Below are 20,529 nucleotides of genomic sequence, written 5' to 3'. Positions count from 1 at the left end.
CAAATGCCCAGCCCTTTAGCAATCTCGATCTGCAAAACCTTCAACTCCTAATTCTCATGGCTCCCAGAAGCCCTAGCCCATATGCAAATGAGGCGAGTTCCTATCAGCATCCTTGTTCTGCTTGATTTTATCAAAGTGACTGCCTGATTAGTGAAAGGGTATTTATTCTCAGAGGTTTGCTTCAAAGGCGATAATGCAGTAAATAGACAACATTATTCTTTGTAAGTTGATATTGTCTCCTGGATCCTACTCCAGTAACCCTTTTTCTACCTTTACAAATGTCTTCCGTAAGTGGTGCTCAGCAGAAAATGGAGTATAATAACAGTTGACATTTTTTATTTTCTGTTCTATTTTCAAAAACCCTCCGTAGCTGTATTTAAAGCGCAAACACCCCATAAATAACTTGCAATGAGTATTCCATGTCTAAAAGGCAGAGGAGCTGTCATACAACATTAACTGACAATCAAGGAAACCTTGAGGTGAACCAAAAAATGTCCAGAACATTTATTGGTTCAATAATTCAGTTTTGAGGTGAATTAGTAAAAAGTTCCAAAGTTGCTCCAGGTGAGGCTTGAACTCACAACCTCGGCATTGCTCACTGCATGTACTGCTGTATAAGTACCGCGCGCTAACCGATTGCGCCACTGGAGCTGCTGTGTTTTGGTTTTCGACATGAAACTACACCCACAAACACACACACAAGTGTACAAAAGCACCCACAAGCTCTGGCATTGTCTTTTTAGCTGACACCAAATTATGGGTGCCTTGTAGTGCCCATATTGTGCCACTGGAGCTTACCTTTTAGCCTGATATACACTTTGCCACTGATGTTCAGCCAATGGTGCAGTCAAATGTCCCTTCTACATTTTTGTCATGCTGCAGGCAGTGCCACTGGAGCCAGCATGATGCTCTTCCTCATATTCAACACGTGTCAATTGAAACACCTCCCAATGTCATCTTGGCGATGCCTATAAACACCCCAGGACTTTGATGAATTTTTCTCAACAGCAAGTGAGGCAGTTTTCCTGCAAACGGCTGGATGTACCTCAACAAGGAACGCATTGTGGTTCTATTTTGAAGATGTTTGTGTTATTACCTGTAAAGACTTGAATGCCTAACATAATCCCTGTAGACGAGGTGGCCGAGTGGTTAAGGCGATGGACTGCTAATCTGCTGTACACGCGTGGTTTCGAATCCCACCTTTGTCGATTTTAACTTTTGAAATCTTTTTTAAACATCTGCATTGCTCTAAGCACCATTGCCATTGGCTTTCAAAGAACATACAGACAAAAGTGAAAATATGCATGTTAGTTGATTAAGAAGGACACAAACAAGGTTGTCGTGTTACTGGCAGGAATGCAATCTGCTGTGCTTGACTACCCTTTGAGCCAGAATCCGGATAGAAATTTAAAAAAGCAAAGGTAATATCCATATTGTCTCTCTGCTGCCATGTACATGTTTTTTTCAACTTTCACGCATCACATCTCCTCATTAGTCACCCTAAAATTGCACGGAATACGCACAAATTAGCTGCTCCTCAAAAAATCGGCCAGAAAAAAACAGGTCAAATCACAATCATATACATACATTCTCACACACCCTTCAAATATGTCTACCCAGTAAACATCATGTTGTGTGCTCGTTGTGTTGCTGTTATGCGTCGTAACCTGAGGGGCTCTGTAGCTCAGTGGCAGAGCACTGGTCTTGTAAACCAGGGGTCGTGAGTTCGATCCTCATCAGGGCCTCCAAATGGTAATTTTCTTGAACATTGTTGAATAGGAACTGATATTGCACATTGTACCTGTGCAACCTTTTACCAATGGATTCGGGCCTATAACAAAGCCACAAGCGCAAGGTGTCTGAATAGTCTGTGGGGAAGGTCGGCTTTCTGGACCTAATTTCTTCAAGAAAAAGACCTTGATAATTTTGTGATGACAGATGCAGATGATCACGGTGAAGCCCTTACTCTATTGAACAGTACAGCGGTTCTGGGTTGCACGCCTTTCTCTATTTTCAGGGACGTTGATGTGGCAAAATTTAATTGGAAAAGGGTTATTGCCATCACTCACTATTTAAATTCAATGACATCACAGGAAGCAGCAGCATCTGAACTTTGATCTTGGCTGGAAACGTTGAATGATGCCAAACACTGGGAAACTGGAGCTTGCGTTATGCTGGTTTTACTACTAATGGTGTGCCATACGGAAGCTCAAGCACCTTCCTCTGGATTAGTGTTGTGAACCCTCCAGGAGCTCTTTTTATATTTTTCTGAACTTCAACTTGATGTGTTTATCTATCAATGGCCGGGTAAGGAAGAACGAGTCAACGATCTTGTTTCTATTATGACAAACATGATCTATTTTTCACTGACTTTGCACCACCATTGTTTTATCTCTTCTTTAAGCATGGGATTCGAGCACCGTTCCCAAACAGACGAGGTGGCCGAGTGGTTGTGGTTAAGGCGATGGACTGCTAATCCATTGTGCTCTGCACGCGTGGGTTCGAATCCCACCTTCGTCGTATTTTTTCTTTATAGTCTGCATTTAAACATAGACCAAAGTCTTTCAACCTCCCTGTGAAAGACAGGAATGAGTACAGATATGGAAATAGAGATGTAAAAATAAGTTCATTGGTGCAGGCGGAGAATGAAATTAGTCAAAGACTTTCCTCGTAGGTTTCCATTCTTTACTATTATAGGAGCCAAAATCAGCGCAGTTAGTAAACTCCCAAGCTTACATCCCAAATTCTTTTTTCTTTTAGTTGTCTGCCTTTTACATGTTCCTTTTGCCATCATTCTGACCTGCTATCTAAACTCATGAACCTGTTCAGCATCCTACTCAATACATACATACCCGTAAAAGTACATACTCAAACGCATACCGACAATGTATCACCAACATAAGCACACACGCTTTCGCAAATCAGATGTATGATGACGTACTGAACACATGCAGAGATATACAGCCATTTTTACACAACCAGAAATTCATATACCTGGAGATCTACCTAGGTAAAACCCATGGTTTCTTTGCACTTTCTGTTGTTGGCTGTGAGCAAGCAGCAGGTGGCCTTGTAGCTCAGTGGCAGAGCACTGGTCTCGTAAACCAGGGGTCATGAGTTCAAACCTCATCAGGGCCTCGGGCGGATTATTTTCAAAAAGCACGGGGAAGAGAAGCCAGAGTTGCACCATCTACAGAGAACCTTTTATGACGGGATGCATCCTCATAATTGAAGTCTTCCACAGAAGGAGTGAAATAGAGTTCGAGAGGAAGGCCTAATGTTTTCAGGCAAAGACTGACAAAAACCTTGCAATGTCGCATGTAGCTGCTTTGGTGAAAAGACTGTTCAAGTTCACAATGCAACGGAGGGGTGTTCCCCATCTCCATACAATCATCTCTTTGATAATGTAAACGTGCCAGGCGTGTTGAAAGACAAAGACAGACACAACCGCACATACCAGTTGAAGAAAGACAGCCAGCAAACACATTTGTATAGAGGTAAGCAAGCCTCAATTAGAGATGTGAGTCCCTCCGTTTCTGCGGGAGTCCACAAGTTTAATAAAAAATGAACACATATCTTTCATGTTCTAATGATTACCAATCTTTCTGATTAGCTCTGCATAGCTCCAATGGCTATGTGTGTGTGTGTGTGTGTATGTGCCCGTGTGTGTAGGGGAAGGGGTCGGTAGATGTGTTCACGCAGAGCAAGTTGCATACATCGCCAACAGCCATTCTCTCCTGCTCCTGTGCATCCAGTTCGGAAGCGAACCCACCCAATTGTTCTATATGTCTGCTACCCTGACCGCATTCACACATCATTGGCTATTAGTATGCAGCTTGTGGGCGCTGTCAATGGGATATAAGCACCATTCCCCATGTCTGCAATAGCTAGACCAGATTCTGAGGTATGATGAGCAGGGGTCCAGGCACTTCGCCTGACAAACGCCGGGCCTAGCCCTGCCGGGCCTAGCCCTGCCGGGGCCTAACTGGGCATGGCCCTGTGTAAGGTAGGGTGAGCAGGGGACCACTTGCAACTAACCTTCGGCACCAATCAGGCATGGAGAGGTCTGTGCAAATGCCCAGCCCTTTAGCAATCTCGATCTGCAAAACCTTCAACTCCTAATTCTCATGGCTCCCAGAAGCCCTAGCCCATATGCAAATGAGGCGAGTTCCTATCAGCATCCTTGTTCTGCTTGATTTTATCAAAGTGACTGCCTGATTAGTGAAAGGGTATTTATTCTCAGAGGTTTGCTTCAAAGGCGATAATGCAGTAAATAGACAACATTATTCTTTGTAAGTTGATATTGTCTCCTGGATCCTACTCCAGTAACCCTTTTTCTACCTTTACAAATGTCTTCCGTAAGTGGTGCTCAGCAGAAAATGGAGTATAATAACAGTTGACATTTTTTATTTTCTGTTCTATTTTCAAAAACCCTCCGTAGCTGTATTTAAAGCGCAAACACCCCATAAATAACTTGCAATGAGTATTCCATGTCTAAAAGGCAGAGGAGCTGTCATACAACATTAACTGACAATCAAGGAAACCTTGAGGTGAACCAAAAAATGTCCAGAACATTTATTGGTTCAATAATTCAGTTTTGAGGTGAATTAGTAAAAAGTTCCAAAGTTGCTCCAGGTGAGGCTTGAACTCACAACCTCGGCATTGCTCACTGCATGTACTGCTGTATAAGTACCGCGCGCTAACCGATTGCGCCACTGGAGCTGCTGTGTTTTGGTTTTCGACATGAAACTACACCCACAAACACACACACAAGTGTACAAAAGCACCCACAAGCTCTGGCATTGTCTTTTTAGCTGACACCAAATTATGGGTGCCTTGTAGTGCCCATATTGTGCCACTGGAGCTTACCTTTTAGCCTGATATACACTTTGCCACTGATGTTCAGCCAATGGTGCAGTCAAATGTCCCTTCTACATTTTTGTCATGCTGCAGGCAGTGCCACTGGAGCCAGCATGATGCTCTTCCTCATATTCAACACGTGTCAATTGAAACACCTCCCAATGTCATCTTGGCGATGCCTATAAACACCCCAGGACTTTGATGAATTTTTCTCAACAGCAAGTGAGGCAGTTTTCCTGCAAACGGCTGGATGTACCTCAACAAGGAACGCATTGTGGTTCTATTTTGAAGATGTTTGTGTTATTACCTGTAAAGACTTGAATGCCTAACATAATCCCTGTAGACGAGGTGGCCGAGTGGTTAAGGCGATGGACTGCTAATCTGCTGTACACGCGTGGTTTCAAATCCCACCTTTGTCGATTTTAACTTTTGAAATCTTTTTTAAACATCTGCATTGCTCTAAGCACCATTGCCATTGGCTTTCAAAGAACATACAGACAAAAGTGAAAATATGCATGTTAGTTGATTAAGAAGGACACAAACAAGGTTGTCGTGTTACTGGCAGGAATGCAATCTGCTGTGCTTGACTACCCTTTGAGCCAGAATCCGGATAGAAATTTAAAAAAGCAAAGGTAATATCCATATTGTCTCTCTGCTGCCATGTACATGTTTTTTTCAACTTTCACGCATCACATCTCCTCATTAGTCACCCTAAAATTGCACGGAATACGCACAAATTAGCTGCTCCTCAAAAAATCGGCCAGAAAAAAACAGGTCAAATCACAATCATATACATACATTCTCACACACCCTTCAAATATGTCTACCCAGTAAACATCATGTTGTGTGCTCGTTGTGTTGCTGTTATGCGTCGTAACCTGAGGGGCTCTGTAGCTCAGTGGCAGAGCACTGGTCTTGTAAACCAGGGGTCGTGAGTTCGATCCTCATCAGGGCCTCCAAATGGTAATTTTCTTGAACATTGTTGAATAGGAACTGATATTGCACATTGTACCTGTGCAACCTTTTACCAATGGATTCGGGCCTATAACAAAGCCACAAGCGCAAGGTGTCTGAATAGTCTGTGGGGAAGGTCGGCTTTCTGGACCTAATTTCTTCAAGAAAAAGACCTTGATAATTTTGTGATGACAGATGCAGATGATCACGGTGAAGCCCTTACTCTATTGAACAGTACAGCGGTTCTGGGTTGCACGCCTTTCTCTATTTTCAGGGACGTTGATGTGGCAAAATTTAATTGGAAAAGGGTTATTGCCATCACTCACTATTTAAATTCAATGACATCACAGGAAGCAGCAGCATCTGAACTTTGATCTTGGCTGGAAACGTTGAATGATGCCAAACACTGGGAAACTGGAGCTTGCGTTATGCTGGTTTTACTACTAATGGTGTGCCATACGGAAGCTCAAGCACCTTCCTCTGGATTAGTGTTGTGAACCCTCCAGGAGCTCTTGTTATATTTTTCTGAACTTCAACTTGATGTGTTTATCTATCAATGGCCGGGTAAGGAAGAACGAGTCAACGATCTTGTTTCTATTATGACAAACATGATCTATTTTTCACTGACTTTGCACCACCATTGTTTTATCTCTTCTTTAAGCATGGGATTCGAGCACCGTTCCCAAACAGACGAGGTGGCCGAGTGGTTAAGGCGATGGACTGCTAATCCATTGTGCTCTGCACGCGTGGGTTCGAATCCCACCTTCGTCGTATTTTTTCTTTATAGTCTGCATTTAAACATAGACCAAAGTCTTTCAACCTCCCTGTGAAAGACAGGAATGAGTACAGATATGGAAATAGAGATGTAAAAATAAGTTCATTGGTGCAGGCGGAGAATGAAATTAGTCAAAGACTTTCCTCGTAGGTTTCCATTCTTTACTATTATAGGAGCCAAAATCAGCGCAGTTAGTAAACTCCCAAGCTTACATCCCAAATTCTTTTTTCTTTTAGTTGTCTGCCTTTTACATGTTCCTTTTGCCATCATTCTGACCTGCTATCTAAACTCATGAACCTGTTCAGCATCCTACTCAATACATACATACCCGTAAAAGTACATACTCAAACGCATACCGACAATGTATCACCAACATAAGCACACACGCTTTCGCAAATCAGATGTATGATGACGTACTGAACACATGCAGAGATATACAGCCATTTTTACACAACCAGAAATTCATATACCTGGAGATCTACCTAGGTAAAACCCATGGTTTCTTTGCACTTTCTGTTGTTGGCTGTGAGCAAGCAGCAGGTGGCCTTGTAGCTCAGTGGCAGAGCACTGGTCTCGTAAACCAGGGGTCATGAGTTCAAACCTCATCAGGGCCTCGGGCGGATTATTTTCAAAAAGCACGGGGAAGAGAAGCCAGAGTTGCACCATCTACAGAGAACCTTTTATGACGGGATGCATCCTCATAATTGAAGTCTTCCACAGAAGGAGTGAAATAGAGTTCGAGAGGAAGGCCTAATGTTTTCAGGCAAAGACTGACAAAAACCTTGCAATGTCGCATGTAGCTGCTTTGGTGAAAAGACTGTTCAAGTTCACAATGCAACGGAGGGGTGTTCCCCATCTCCATACAATCATCTCTTTGATAATGTAAACGTGCCAGGCGTGTTGAAAGACAAAGACAGACACAACCGCACATACCAGTTGAAGAAAGACAGCCAGCAAACACATTTGTATAGAGGTAAGCAAGCCTCAATTAGAGATGTGAGTCCCTCCGTTTCTGCGGGAGTCCACAAGTTTAATAAAAAATGAACACATATCTTTCATGTTCTAATGATTACCAATCTTTCTGATTAGCTCTGCATAGCTCCAATGGCTATGTGTGTGTGTGTGTGTGTATGTGCCCGTGTGTGTAGGGGAAGGGGTTGGTAGATGTGTTCACGCAGAGCAAGTTGCATACATCGCCAACAGCCATTCTCTCCTGCTCCTGTGCATCCAGTTCGGAAGCGAACCCACCCAATTGTTCTATATGTCTGCTACCCTGACCGCATTCACACATCATTGGCTATTAGTATGCAGCTTGTGGGCGCTGTCAATGGGATATAAGCACCATTCCCCATGTCTGCAATAGCTAGACCAGATTCTGAGGTATGATGAGCAGGGGTCCAGGCACTTCGCCTGACAAACGCCGGGCTTAGCCCTGCCGGGCCTAGCCCTGAGGGGCCTAACTGGGCATGGCCCTGTGTAAGGTAGGGTGAGCAGGGGACCACTTGCAACTAACCTTCGGCACCAATCAGGCATGGAGAGGTCTGTGCAAATGCCCAGCCCTTTAGCAATCTCGATCTGCAAAACCTTCAACTCCTAATTCTCATGGCTCCCAGAAGCCCTAGCCCATATGCAAATGAGGCGAGTTCCTATCAGCATCCTTGTTCTGCTTGATTTTATCAAAGTGACTGCCTGATTAGTGAAAGGGTATTTATTCTCAGAGGTTTGCTTCAAAGGCGATAATGCAGTAAATAGACAACATTATTCTTTGTAAGTTGATATTGTCTCCTGGATCCTACTCCAGTAACCCTTTTTCTACCTTTACAAATGTCTTCCGTAAGTGGTGCTCAGCAGAAAATGGAGTATAATAACAGTTGACATTTTTTATTTTCTGTTCTATTTTCAAAAACCCTCCGTAGCTGTATTTAAAGCGCAAACACCCCATAAATAACTTGCAATGAGTATTCCATGTCTAAAAGGCAGAGGAGCTGTCATACAACATTAACTGACAATCAAGGAAACCTTGAGGTGAACCAAAAAATGTCCAGAACATTTATTGGTTCAATAATTCAGTTTTGAGGTGAATTAGTAAAAAGTTCCAAAGTTGCTCCAGGTGAGGCTTGAACTCACAACCTCGGCATTGCTCACTGCATGTACTGCTGTATAAGTACCGCGCGCTAACCGATTGCGCCACTGGAGCTGCTGTGTTTTGGTTTTCGACATGAAACTACACCCACAAACACACACACAAGTGTACAAAAGCACCCACAAGCTCTGGCATTGTCTTTTTAGCTGACACCAAATTATGGGTGCCTTGTAGTGCCCATATTGTGCCACTGGAGCTTACCTTTTAGCCTGATATACACTTTGCCACTGATGTTCAGCCAATGGTGCAGTCAAATGTCCCTTCTACATTTTTGTCATGCTGCAGGCAGTGCCACTGGAGCCAGCATGATGCTCTTCCTCATATTCAACACGTGTCAATTGAAACACCTCCCAATGTCATCTTGGCGATGCCTATAAACACCCCAGGACTTTGATGAATTTTTCTCAACAGCAAGTGAGGCAGTTTTCCTGCAAACGGCTGGATGTACCTCAACAAGGAACGCATTGTGGTTCTATTTTGAAGATGTTTGTGTTATTACCTGTAAAGACTTGAATGCCTAACATAATCCCTGTAGACGAGGTGGCCGAGTGGTTAAGGCGATGGACTGCTAATCTGCTGTACACGCGTGGTTTCGAATCCCACCTTTGTCGATTTTAACTTTTGAAATCTTTTTTAAACATCTGCATTGCTCTAAGCACCATTGCCATTGGCTTTCAAAGAACATACAGACAAAAGTGAAAATATGCATGTTAGTTGATTAAGAAGGACACAAACAAGGTTGTCGTGTTACTGGCAGGAATGCAATCTGCTGTGCTTGACTACCCTTTGAGCCAGAATCCGGATAGAAATTTAAAAAAGCAAAGGTAATATCCATATTGTCTCTCTGCTGCCATGTACATGTTTTTTTCAACTTTCACGCATCACATCTCCTCATTAGTCACCCTAAAATTGCACGGAATACGCACAAATTAGCTGCTCCTCAAAAAATCGGCCAGAAAAAAACAGGTCAAATCACAATCATATACATACATTCTCACACACCCTTCAAATATGTCTACCCAGTAAACATCATGTTGTGTGCTCGTTGTGTTGCTGTTATGCGTCGTAACCTGAGGGGCTCTGTAGCTCAGTGGCAGAGCACTGGTCTTGTAAACCAGGGGTCGTGAGTTCGATCCTCATCAGGGCCTCCAAATGGTAATTTTCTTGAACATTGTTGAATAGGAACTGATATTGCACATTGTACCTGTGCAACCTTTTACCAATGGATTCGGGCCTATAACAAAGCCACAAGCGCAAGGTGTCTGAATAGTCTGTGGGGAAGGTCGGCTTTCTGGACCTAATTTCTTCAAGAAAAAGACCTTGATAATTTTGTCATGACAGATGCAGATGATCACGGTGAAGCCCTTACTCTATTGAACAGTACAGCGGTTCTGGGTTGCACGCCTTTCTCTATTTTCAGGGACGTTGATGTGGCAAAATTTAATTGGAAAAGGGTTATTGCCATCACTCACTATTTAAATTCAATGACATCACAGGAAGCAGCAGCATCTGAACTTTGATCTTGGCTGGAAACGTTGAATGATGCCAAACACTGGGAAACTGGAGCTTGCGTTATGCTGGTTTTACTACTAATGGTGTGCCATACGGAAGCTCAAGCACCTTCCTCTGGATTAGTGTTGTGAACCCTCCAGGAGCTCTTGTTATATTTTTCTGAACTTCAACTTGATGTGTTTATCTATCAATGGCCGGGTAAGGAAGAACGAGTCAACGATCTTGTTTCTATTATGACAAACATGATCTATTTTTCACTGACTTTGCACCACCATTGTTTTATCTCTTCTTTAAGCATGGGATTCGAGCACCGTTCCCAAACAGACGAGGTGGCCGAGTGGTTAAGGCGATGGACTGCTAATCCATTGTGCTCTGCACGCGTGGGTTCGAATCCCACCTTCGTCGTATTTTTTCTTTATAGTCTGCATTTAAACATAGACCAAAGTCTTTCAACCTCCCTGTGAAAGACAGGAATGAGTACAGATATGGAAATAGAGATGTAAAAATAAGTTCATTGGTGCAGGCGGAGAATGAAATTAGTCAAAGACTTTCCTCGTAGGTTTCCATTCTTTACTATTATAGGAGCCAAAATCAGCGCAGTTAGTAAACTCCCAAGCTTACATCCCAAATTCTTTTTTCTTTTAGTTGTCTGCCTTTTACATGTTCCTTTTGCCATCATTCTGACCTGCTATCTAAACTCATGAACCTGTTCAGCATCCTACTCAATACATACATACCCGTAAAAGTACATACTCAAACGCATACCGACAATGTATCACCAACATAAGCACACACGCTTTCGCAAATCAGATGTATGATGACGTACTGAACACATGCAGAGATATACAGCCATTTTTACACAACCAGAAATTCATATACCTGGAGATCTACCTAGGTAAAAACCATGGTTTCTTTGCACTTTCTGTTGTTGGCTGTGAGCAAGCAGCAGGTGGCCTTGTAGCTCAGTGGCAGAGCACTGGTCTCGTAAACCAGGGGTCATGAGTTCAAACCTCATCAGGGCCTCGGGCGGATTATTTTCAAAAAGCACGGGGAAGAGAAGCCAGAGTTGCACCATCTACAGAGAACCTTTTATGACGGGATGCATCCTCATAATTGAAGTCTTCCACAGAAGGAGTGAAATAGAGTTCGAGAGGAAGGCCTAATGTTTTCAGGCAAAGACTGACAAAAACCTTGCAATGTCGCATGTAGCTGCTTTGGTGAAAAGACTGTTCAAGTTCACAATGCAACGGAGGGGTGTTCCCCATCTCCATACAATCATCTCTTTGATAATGTAAACGTGCCAGGCGTGTTGAAAGACAAAGACAGACACAACCGCACATACCAGTTGAAGAAAGACAGCCAGCAAACACATTTGTATAGAGGTAAGCAAGCCTCAATTAGAGATGTGAGTCCCTCCGTTTCTGCGGGAGTCCACAAGTTTAATAAAAAATGAACACATATCTTTCATGTTCTAATGATTACCAATCTTTCTGATTAGCTCTGCATAGCTCCAATGGCTATGTGTGTGTGTGTGTGTGTATGTGCCCGTGTGTGTAGGGGAAGGGGTCGGTAGATGTGTTCACGCAGAGCAAGTTGCATACATCGCCAACAGCCATTCTCTCCTGCTCCTGTGCATCCAGTTCGGAAGCGAACCCACCCAATTGTTCTATATGTCTGCTACCCTGACCGCATTCACACATCATTGGCTATTAGTATGCAGCTTGTGGGCGCTGTCAATGGGATATAAGCACCATTCCCCATGTCTGCAATAGCTAGACCAGATTCTGAGGTATGATGAGCAGGGGTCCAGGCACTTCGCCTGACGAACGCCTGACAAACGCTGGGCTTAGCCCTGCCGGGCCTAGCCCTGAGGGGCCTAACTGGGCATGGCCCTGTGTAAGGTAGGGTGAGCAGGGGACCACTTGCAACTAACCTTCGGCACCAATCAGGCATGGAGAGGTCTGTGCAAATGCCCAGCCCTTTAGCAATCTCGATCTGCAAAACCTTCAACTCCTAATTCTCATGGCTCCCAGAAGCCCTAGCCCATATGCAAATGAGGCGAGTTCCTATCAGCATCCTTGTTCTGCTTGATTTTATCAAAGTGACTGCCTGATTAGTGAAAGGGTATTTATTCTCAGAGGTTTGCTTCAAAGGCGATAATGCAGTAAATAGACAACATTATTCTTTGTAAGTTGATATTGTCTCCTGGATCCTACTCCAGTAACCCTTTTTCTACCTTTACAAATGTCTTCCGTAAGTGGTGCTCAGCAGAAAATGGAGTATAATAACAGTTGACATTTTTTATTTTCTGTTCTATTTTCAAAAACCCTCCGTAGCTGTATTTAAAGCGCAAACACCCCATAAATAACTTGCAATGAGTATTCCATGTCTAAAAGGCAGAGGAGCTGTCATACAACATTAACTGACAATCAAGGAAACCTTGAGGTGAACCAAAAAATGTCCAGAACATTTATTGGTTCAATAATTCAGTTTTGAGGTGAATTAGTAAAAAGTTCCAAAGTTGCTCCAGGTGAGGCTTGAACTCACAACCTCGGCATTGCTCACTGCATGTACTGCTGTATAAGTACCGCGCGCTAACCGATTGCGCCACTGGAGCTGCTGTGTTTTGGTTTTCGACATGAAACTACACCCACAAACACACACACAAGTGTACAAAAGCACCCACAAGCTCTGGCATTGTCTTTTTAGCTGACACCAAATTATGGGTGCCTTGTAGTGCCCATATTGTGCCACTGGAGCTTACCTTTTAGCCTGATATACACTTTGCCACTGATGTTCAGCCAATGGTGCAGTCAAATGTCCCTTCTACATTTTTGTCATGCTGCAGGCAGTGCCACTGGAGCCAGCATGATGCTCTTCCTCATATTCAACACGTGTCAATTGAAACACCTCCCAATGTCATCTTGGCGATGCCTATAAACCCCAGGACTTTGATGAATTTTTCTCAACAGCAAGTGAGGCAGTTTTCCTGCAAACGGCTGGATGTACCTCAACAAGGAACGCATTGTGGTTCTATTTTGAAGATGTTTGTGTTATTACCTGTAAAGACTTGAATGCCTAACATAATCCCTGTAGACGAGGTGGCCGAGTGGTTAAGGCGATGGACTGCTAATCTGCTGTACACGCGTGGTTTCGAATCCCACCTTTGTCGATTTTAACTTTTGAAATCTTTTTTAAACATCTGCATTGCTCTAAGCACCATTGCCATTGGCTTTCAAAGAACATACAGACAAAAGTGAAAATATGCATGTTAGTTGATTAAGAAGGACACAAACAAGGTTGTCGTGTTACTGGCAGGAATGCAATCTGCTGTGCTTGACTACCCTTTGAGCCAGAATCCGGATAGAAATTTAAAAAAGCAAAGGTAATATCCATATTGTCTCTCTGCTGCCATGTACATGTTTTTTTCAACTTTCACGCATCACATCTCCTCATTAGTCACCCTAAAATTGCACGGAATACGCACAAATTAGCTGCTCCTCAAAAAATCGGCCAGAAAAAAACAGGTCAAATCACAATCATATACATACATTCTCACACACCCTTCAAATATGTCTACCCAGTAAACATCATGTTGTGTGCTCGTTGTGTTGCTGTTATGCGTTGTAACCTGAGGGGCTCTGTAGCTCAGTGGCAGAGCACTGGTCTTGTAAACCAGGGGTCGTGAGTTCGATCCTCATCAGGGCCTCCAAATGGTAATTTTCTTGAACATTGTTGAATAGGAACTGATATTGCACATTGTACCTGTGCAACCTTTTACCAATGGATTCGGGCCTATAACAAAGCCACAAGCGCAAGGTGTCTGAATAGTCTGTGGGGAAGGTCGGCTTTCTGGACCTAATTTCTTCAAGAAAAAGACCTTGATAATTTTGTGATGACAGATGCAGATGATCACGGTGAAGCCCTTACTCTATTGAACAGTACAGCGGTTCTGGGTTGCACGCCTTTCTCTATTTTCAGGGACGTTGATGTGGCAAAATTTAATTGGAAAAGGGTTATTGCCATCACTCACTATTTAAATTCAATGACATCACAGGAAGCAGCAGCATCTGAACTTTGATCTTGGCTGGAAACGTTGAATGATGCCAAACACTGGGAAACTGGAGCTTGCGTTATGCTGGTTTTACTACTAATGGTGTGCCATACGGAAGCTCAAGCACCTTCCTCTGGATTAGTGTTGTGAACCCTCCAGGAGCTCTTGTTATATTTTTCTGAACTTCAACTTGATGTGTTTATCTATCAATGGCCGGGTAAGGAAGAACGAGTCAACGATCTTGTTTCTATTATGACAAACATGATCTATTTTTCACTGACTTTGCACCACCATTGTTTTATCTCTTCTTTAAGCATGGGATTCGAGCACCGTTCCCAAACAGACGAGGTGGCCGAGTGGTTAAGGCGATGGACTGCTAATCCATTGTGCTCTGCACGCGTGGGTTCGAATCCCACCTTCGTCGTATTTTTTCTTTATAGTCTGCATTTAAACATAGACCAAAGTCTTTCAACCTCCCTGTGAAAGACAGGAATGAGTACAGATATGGAAATAGAGATGTAAAAATAAGTTCATTGGTGCAGGCGGAGAATGAAATTAGTCAAAGACTTTCCTCGTAGGTTTCCATTCTTTACTATTATAGGAGCCAAAATCAGCGCAGTTAGTAAACTCCCAAGCTTACATCCCAAATTCTTTTTTCTTTTAGTTGTCTGCCTTTTACATGTTCCTTTTGCCATCATTCTGACCTGCTATCTAAACTCATGAACCTGTTCAGCATCCTACTCAATACATACATACCCGTAAAAGTACATACTCAAACGCATACCGACAATGTATCACCAACATAAGCACACACGCTTTCGCAAATCAGATGTATGATGACGTACTGAACACATGCAGAGATATACAGCCATTTTTACACAACCAGAAATTCATATACCTGGAGATCTACCTAGGTAAAAACCATGGTTTCTTTGCACTTTCTGTTGTTGGCTGTGAGCAAGCAGCAGGTGGCCTTGTAGCTCAGTGGCAGAGCACTGGTCTCGTAAACCAGGGGTCATGAGTTCAAACCTCATCAGGGCCTCGGGCGGATTATTTTCAAAAAGCACGGGGAAGAGAAGCCAGAGTTGCACCATCTACAGAGAACCTTTTATGACGGGATGCATCCTCATAATTGAAGTCTTCCACAGAAGGAGTGAAATAGAGTTCGAGAGGAAGGCCTAATGTTTTCAGGCAAAGACTGACAAAAACCTTGCAATGTCGCATGTAGCTGCTTTGGTGAAAAGACTGTTCAAGTTCACAATGCAACGGAGGGGTGTTCCCCATCTCCATACAATCATCTCTTTGATAATGTAAACGTGCCAGGCGTGTTGAAAGACAAAGACAGACACAACCGCACATACCAGTTGAAGAAAGACAGCCAGCAAACACATTTGTATAGAGGTAAGCAAGCCTCAATTAGAGATGTGAGTCCCTCCGTTTCTGCGGGAGTCCACAAGTTTAATAAAAAATGAACACATATCTTTCATGTTCTAATGATTACCAATCTTTCTGATTAGCTCTGCATAGCTCCAATGGCTATGTGTGTGTGTGTGTGTGTATGTGCCCGTGTGTGTAGGGGAAGGGGTCGGTAGATGTGTTCACGCAGAGCAAGTTGCATACATCGCCAACAGCCATTCTCTCCTGCTCCTGTGCATCCAGTTCGGAAGCGAACCCACCCAATTGTTCTATATGTCTGCTACCCTGACCGCATTCACACATCATTGGCTATTAGTATGCAGCTTGTGGGCGCTGTCAATGGGATATAAGCACCATTCCCCATGTCTGCAATAGCTAGACCAGATTCTGAGGTATGATGAGCAGGGGTCCAGGCACTTCGCCTGACAAACGCCGGGCTTAGCCCTGCCGGGCCTAGCCCTGAGGGGCCTAACTGGGCATGGCCCTGTGTAAGGTAGGGTGAGCAGGGGACCACTTGCAACTAACCTTCGGCACCAATCAGGCATGGAGAGGTCTGTGCAAATGCCCAGCCCTTTAGCAATCTCGATCTGCAAAACCTTCAACTCCTAATTCTCATGGCTCCCAGAAGCCCTAGCCCATATGCAAATGAGGCGAGTTCCTATCAGCATCCTTGTTCTGCTTGATTTTATCAAAGTGACTGCCTGATTAGTGAAAGGGTATTTATTCTCAGAGGTTTGCTTCAAAGGCGATAATGCAGTAAATAGACAACATTATTCTTTGTAAGTTGATATTGTCTCCTGGATCCTACTCCAGTAACCCTTTTTCTACCTTTACAAATGTCTTCCGTAAGTGGTGCTCAGCAGAAAATGGAGTATAATAACAGTTGACATTTTTTATTTTCTGTTCTATTTTCAAAAACCCTCCGTAGCTGTATTTAAAGCGCAAACACCCCATAAATAACTTGCAATGAGTATTCCATGTCTAAAAGGCAGAGGAGCTGTCATACAACATTAACTGACAATCAAGGAAACCTTGAGGTGAACCAAAAAATGTCCAGAACATTTATTGGTTCAATAATTCAGTTTTGAGGTGAATTAGTAAAAAGTTCCAAAGTTGCTCCAGGTGAGGCTTGAACTCACAACCTCGGCATTGCTCACTGCATGTACTGCTGTATAAGTACCGCGCGCTAACCGATTGCGCCACTGGAGCTGCTGTGTTTTGGTTTTCGACATGAAACTACACCCACAAACACACACACAAGTGTACAAAAGCACCCACAAGCTCTGGCATTGTCTTTTTAGCTGACACCAAATTATGGGTGCCTTGTAGTGCCCATATTGTGCCACTGGAGCTTACCTTTTAGCCTGATATACACTTTGCCACTGATGTTCAGCCAATGGTGCAGTCAAATGTCCCTTCTACATTTTTGTCATGCTGCAGGCAGTGCCACTGGAGCCAGCATGATGCTCTTCCTCATATTCAACACGTGTCAATTGAAACACCTCCCAATGTCATCTTGGCGATGCCTATAAACACCCCAGGACTTTGATGAATTTTTCTCAACAGCAAGTGAGGCAGTTTTCCTGCAAACGGCTGGATGTACCTCAACAAGGAACGCATTGTGGTTCTATTTTGAAGATGTTTGTGTTATTACCTGTAAAGACTTGAATGCCTAACATAATCCCTGTAGACGAGGTGGCCGAGTGGTTAAGGCGATGGACTGCTAATCTGCTGTACACGCGTGGTTTCGAATCCCACCTTTGTCGATTTTAACTTTTGAAATCTTTTTTAAACATCTGCATTGCTCTAAGCACCATTGCCATTGGCTTTCAAAGAACATACAGACAAAAGTGAAAATATGCATGTTAGTTGATTAAGAAGGACACAAACAAGGTTGTCGTGTTACTGGCAGGAATGCAATCTGCTGTGCTTGACTACCCTTTGAGCCAGAATCCGGATAGAAATTTAAAAAAGCAAAGGTAATATCCATATTGTCTCTCTGCTGCCATGTACATGTTTTTTTCAACTTTCACGCATCACATCTCCTCATTAGTCACCCTAAAATTGCACGGAATACGCACAAATTAGCTGCTCCTCAAAAAATCGGCCAGAAAAAAACAGGTCAAATCACAATCATATACATACATTCTCACACACCCTTCAAATATGTCTACCCAGTAAACATCATGTTGTGTGCTCGTTGTGTTGCTGTTATGCGTCGTAACCTGAGGGGCTCTGTAGCTCAGTGGCAGAGCACTGGTCTTGTAAACCAGGGGTCGTGAGTTCGATCCTCATCAGGGCCTCCAAATGATAATTTTCTTGAACATTGTTGAATAGGAACTGATATTGCACATTGTACCTGTGCAACCTTTTACCAATGGATTCGGGCCTATAACAAAGCCACAAGCGCAAGGTGTCTGAATAGTCTGTGGGGAAGGTCGGCTTTCTGGACCTAATTTCTTCAAGAAAAAGACCTTGATAATTTTGTGATGACAGATGCAGATGATCACGGTGAAGCCCTTACTCTATTGAACAGTACAGCGGTTCTGGGTTGCACGCCTTTCTCTATTTTCAGGGACGTTGATGTGGCAAAATTTAATTGGAAAAGGGTTATTGCCATCACTCACTATTTAAATTCAATGACATCACAGGAAGCAGCAGCATCTGAACTTTGATCTTGGCTGGAAACGTTGAATGATGCCAAACACTGGGAAACTGGAGCTTGCGTTATGCTGGTTTTACTACTAATGGTGTGCCATACGGAAGCTCAAGCACCTTCCTCTGGATTAGTGTTGTGAACCCTCCAGGAGCTCTTGTTATATTTTTCTGAACTTCAACTTGATGTGTTTATCTATCAATGGCCGGGTAAGGAAGAACGAGTCAACGATCTTGTTTCTATTATGACAAACATGATCTATTTTTCACTGACTTTGCACCACCATTGTTTTATCTCTTCTTTAAGCATGGGATTCGAGCACCGTTCCCAAACAGACGAGGTGGCCGAGTGGTTAAGGCGATGGACTGCTAATCCATTGTGCTCTGCACGCGTGGGTTCGAATCCCACCTTCGTCGTATTTTTTCTTTATAGTCTGCATTTAAACATAGACCAAAGTCTTTCAACCTCCCTGTGAAAGACAGGAATGAGTACAGATATGGAAATAGAGATGTAAAAATAAGTTCATTGGTGCAGGCGGAGAATGAAATTAGTCAAAGACTTTCCTCGTAGGTTTCCATTCTTTACTATTATAGGAGCCAAAATCAGCGCAGTTAGTAAACTCCCAAGCTTACATCCCAAATTCTTTTTTCTTTTAGTTGTCTGCCTTTTACATGTTCCTTTTGCCATCATTCTGACCTGCTATCTAAACTCATGAACCTGTTCAGCATCCTACTCAATACATACATACCCGTAAAAGTACATACTCAAACGCATACCGACAATGTATCACCAACATAAGCACACACGCTTTCGCAAATCAGATGTATGATGACGTACTGAACACATGCAGAGATATACAGCCATTTTTACACAACCAGAAATTCATATACCTGGAGATCTACCTAGGTAAAAACCATGGTTTCTTTGCACTTTCTGTTGTTGGCTGTGAGCAAGCAGCAGGTGGCCTTGTAGCTCAGTGGCAGAGCACTGGTCTCGTAAACCAGGGGTCATGAGTTCAAACCTCATCAGGGCCTCGGGCGGATTATTTTCAAAAAGCACGGGGAAGAGAAGCCAGAGTTGCACCATCTACAGAGAACCTTTTATGACGGGATGCATCCTCATAATTGAAGTCTTCCACAGAAGGAGTGAAATAGAGTTCGAGAGGAAGGCCTAATGTTTTCAGGCAAAGACTGACAAAAACCTTGCAATGTCGCATGTAGCTGCTTTGGTGAAAAGACTGTTCAAGTTCACAATGCAACTGAGGGGTGTTCCCCATCTCCATACAATCATCTCTTTGATAATGTAAACGTGCCAGGCGTGTTGAAAGACAAAGACAGACACAACCGCACATACCAGTTGAAGAAAGACAGCCAGCAAACACATTTGTATAGAGGTAAGCAAGCCTCAATTAGAGATGTGAGTCCCTCCGTTTCTGCGGGAGTCCACAAGTTTAATAAAAAATGAACACATATCTTTCATGTTCTAATGATTACCAATCTTTCTGATTAGCTCTGCATAGCTCCAATGGCTATGTGTGTGTGTGTGTGTGTATGTGCCCGTGTGTGTAGGGGAAGGGGTCGGTAGATGTGTTCACGCAGAGCAAGTTGCATACATCGCCAACAGCCATTCTCTCCTGCTCCTGTGCATCCAGTTCGGAAGCGAACCCACCCAATTGTTCTATATGTCTGCTACCCTGACCGCATTCACACATCATTGGCTATTAGTATGCAGCTTGTGGGCGCTGTCAATGGGATATAAGCACCATTCCCCATGTCTGCAATAGCTAGACCAGATTCTGAGGTATGATGAGCAGGGGTCCAGGCACTTCGCCTGACAAACGCCGGGCTTAGCCCTGCCGGGCCTAGCCCTGAGGGGCCTAACTGGGCATGGCCCTGTGTAAGGTAGGGTGAGCAGGGGACCACTTGCAACTAACCTTCGGCACCAATCAGGCATGGAGAGGTCTGTGCAAATGCCCAGCCCTTTAGCAATCTCGATCTGCAAAACCTTCAACTCCTAATTCTCATGGCTCCCAGAAGCCCTAGCCCATATGCAAATGAGGCGAGTTCCTATCAGCATCCTTGTTCTGCTTGATTTTATCAAAGTGACTGCCTGATTAGTGAAAGGGTATTTATTCTCAGAGGTTTGCTTCAAAGGCGATA

General features: G+C 43.5%; 20 non-coding genes across 20 annotated transcripts; 15 read left to right on the top strand and 5 right to left on the bottom strand.

The window, feature by feature from the left end:
* Positions 1 to 556: 556 nt before the first annotated feature.
* TRNAI-UAU (transfer RNA isoleucine (anticodon UAU)) lies at positions 557 to 651 on the bottom strand. Its single transcript has 2 exons — positions 614 to 651; positions 557 to 592 (listed from the first exon to the last, which is right to left on the bottom strand). It is a non-coding gene; the product is annotated as a tRNA-Ile (tRNA).
* Positions 652 to 1,673: 1,022 nt separating this feature from the next.
* On the top strand, positions 1,674 to 1,745 carry TRNAT-UGU (transfer RNA threonine (anticodon UGU)). The gene has a single exon. It is a non-coding gene; the product is annotated as a tRNA-Thr (tRNA).
* Positions 1,746 to 2,432: 687 nt separating this feature from the next.
* TRNAS-GCU (transfer RNA serine (anticodon GCU)) lies at positions 2,433 to 2,520 on the top strand. Its single transcript has one exon. It is a non-coding gene; the product is annotated as a tRNA-Ser (tRNA).
* A 546-nt stretch (positions 2,521 to 3,066) lies between these two features.
* On the top strand, positions 3,067 to 3,138 carry TRNAT-CGU (transfer RNA threonine (anticodon CGU)). Its single transcript has one exon. It is a non-coding gene; the product is annotated as a tRNA-Thr (tRNA).
* A 1,489-nt stretch (positions 3,139 to 4,627) lies between these two features.
* Positions 4,628 to 4,722, bottom strand: TRNAI-UAU (transfer RNA isoleucine (anticodon UAU)). The gene is made up of 2 exons: positions 4,685 to 4,722; positions 4,628 to 4,663 (listed from the first exon to the last, which is right to left on the bottom strand). It is a non-coding gene; the product is annotated as a tRNA-Ile (tRNA).
* A 1,022-nt stretch (positions 4,723 to 5,744) lies between these two features.
* On the top strand, positions 5,745 to 5,816 carry TRNAT-UGU (transfer RNA threonine (anticodon UGU)). The gene has a single exon. It is a non-coding gene; the product is annotated as a tRNA-Thr (tRNA).
* Positions 5,817 to 6,503: 687 nt separating this feature from the next.
* Positions 6,504 to 6,585, top strand: TRNAS-GCU (transfer RNA serine (anticodon GCU)). The gene has a single exon. It is a non-coding gene; the product is annotated as a tRNA-Ser (tRNA).
* Positions 6,586 to 7,131: 546 nt separating this feature from the next.
* Positions 7,132 to 7,203, top strand: TRNAT-CGU (transfer RNA threonine (anticodon CGU)). Its single transcript has one exon. It is a non-coding gene; the product is annotated as a tRNA-Thr (tRNA).
* Positions 7,204 to 8,691: 1,488 nt separating this feature from the next.
* On the bottom strand, positions 8,692 to 8,786 carry TRNAI-UAU (transfer RNA isoleucine (anticodon UAU)). The gene is made up of 2 exons: positions 8,749 to 8,786; positions 8,692 to 8,727 (listed from the first exon to the last, which is right to left on the bottom strand). It is a non-coding gene; the product is annotated as a tRNA-Ile (tRNA).
* Positions 8,787 to 9,808: 1,022 nt separating this feature from the next.
* TRNAT-UGU (transfer RNA threonine (anticodon UGU)) lies at positions 9,809 to 9,880 on the top strand. Its single transcript has one exon. It is a non-coding gene; the product is annotated as a tRNA-Thr (tRNA).
* Positions 9,881 to 10,567: 687 nt separating this feature from the next.
* On the top strand, positions 10,568 to 10,649 carry TRNAS-GCU (transfer RNA serine (anticodon GCU)). Its single transcript has one exon. It is a non-coding gene; the product is annotated as a tRNA-Ser (tRNA).
* A 546-nt stretch (positions 10,650 to 11,195) lies between these two features.
* TRNAT-CGU (transfer RNA threonine (anticodon CGU)) lies at positions 11,196 to 11,267 on the top strand. Its single transcript has one exon. It is a non-coding gene; the product is annotated as a tRNA-Thr (tRNA).
* Positions 11,268 to 12,766: 1,499 nt separating this feature from the next.
* Positions 12,767 to 12,861, bottom strand: TRNAI-UAU (transfer RNA isoleucine (anticodon UAU)). The gene is made up of 2 exons: positions 12,824 to 12,861; positions 12,767 to 12,802 (listed from the first exon to the last, which is right to left on the bottom strand). It is a non-coding gene; the product is annotated as a tRNA-Ile (tRNA).
* A 1,020-nt stretch (positions 12,862 to 13,881) lies between these two features.
* On the top strand, positions 13,882 to 13,953 carry TRNAT-UGU (transfer RNA threonine (anticodon UGU)). The gene has a single exon. It is a non-coding gene; the product is annotated as a tRNA-Thr (tRNA).
* Positions 13,954 to 14,640: 687 nt separating this feature from the next.
* TRNAS-GCU (transfer RNA serine (anticodon GCU)) lies at positions 14,641 to 14,722 on the top strand. The gene has a single exon. It is a non-coding gene; the product is annotated as a tRNA-Ser (tRNA).
* Positions 14,723 to 15,268: 546 nt separating this feature from the next.
* On the top strand, positions 15,269 to 15,340 carry TRNAT-CGU (transfer RNA threonine (anticodon CGU)). Its single transcript has one exon. It is a non-coding gene; the product is annotated as a tRNA-Thr (tRNA).
* A 1,488-nt stretch (positions 15,341 to 16,828) lies between these two features.
* TRNAI-UAU (transfer RNA isoleucine (anticodon UAU)) lies at positions 16,829 to 16,923 on the bottom strand. Its single transcript has 2 exons — positions 16,886 to 16,923; positions 16,829 to 16,864 (listed from the first exon to the last, which is right to left on the bottom strand). It is a non-coding gene; the product is annotated as a tRNA-Ile (tRNA).
* A 1,022-nt stretch (positions 16,924 to 17,945) lies between these two features.
* TRNAT-UGU (transfer RNA threonine (anticodon UGU)) lies at positions 17,946 to 18,017 on the top strand. The gene has a single exon. It is a non-coding gene; the product is annotated as a tRNA-Thr (tRNA).
* A 687-nt stretch (positions 18,018 to 18,704) lies between these two features.
* Positions 18,705 to 18,786, top strand: TRNAS-GCU (transfer RNA serine (anticodon GCU)). Its single transcript has one exon. It is a non-coding gene; the product is annotated as a tRNA-Ser (tRNA).
* A 546-nt stretch (positions 18,787 to 19,332) lies between these two features.
* TRNAT-CGU (transfer RNA threonine (anticodon CGU)) lies at positions 19,333 to 19,404 on the top strand. The gene has a single exon. It is a non-coding gene; the product is annotated as a tRNA-Thr (tRNA).
* The last annotated feature ends 1,125 nt before the right edge of the window (positions 19,405 to 20,529 follow it).

Source organism: Ambystoma mexicanum, chromosome 13 (assembly GCF_040938575.1).
Source record: "Ambystoma mexicanum isolate Mex_15411 chromosome 13, UKY_AmexF1_1, whole genome shotgun sequence".
Classification (NCBI taxonomy): Eukaryota; Metazoa; Chordata; class Amphibia; order Caudata; family Ambystomatidae; genus Ambystoma; species Ambystoma mexicanum.
Note: the sequence above shows the minus strand (reverse complement) of the source record. Positions and strands in the feature narration are given on the sequence as shown.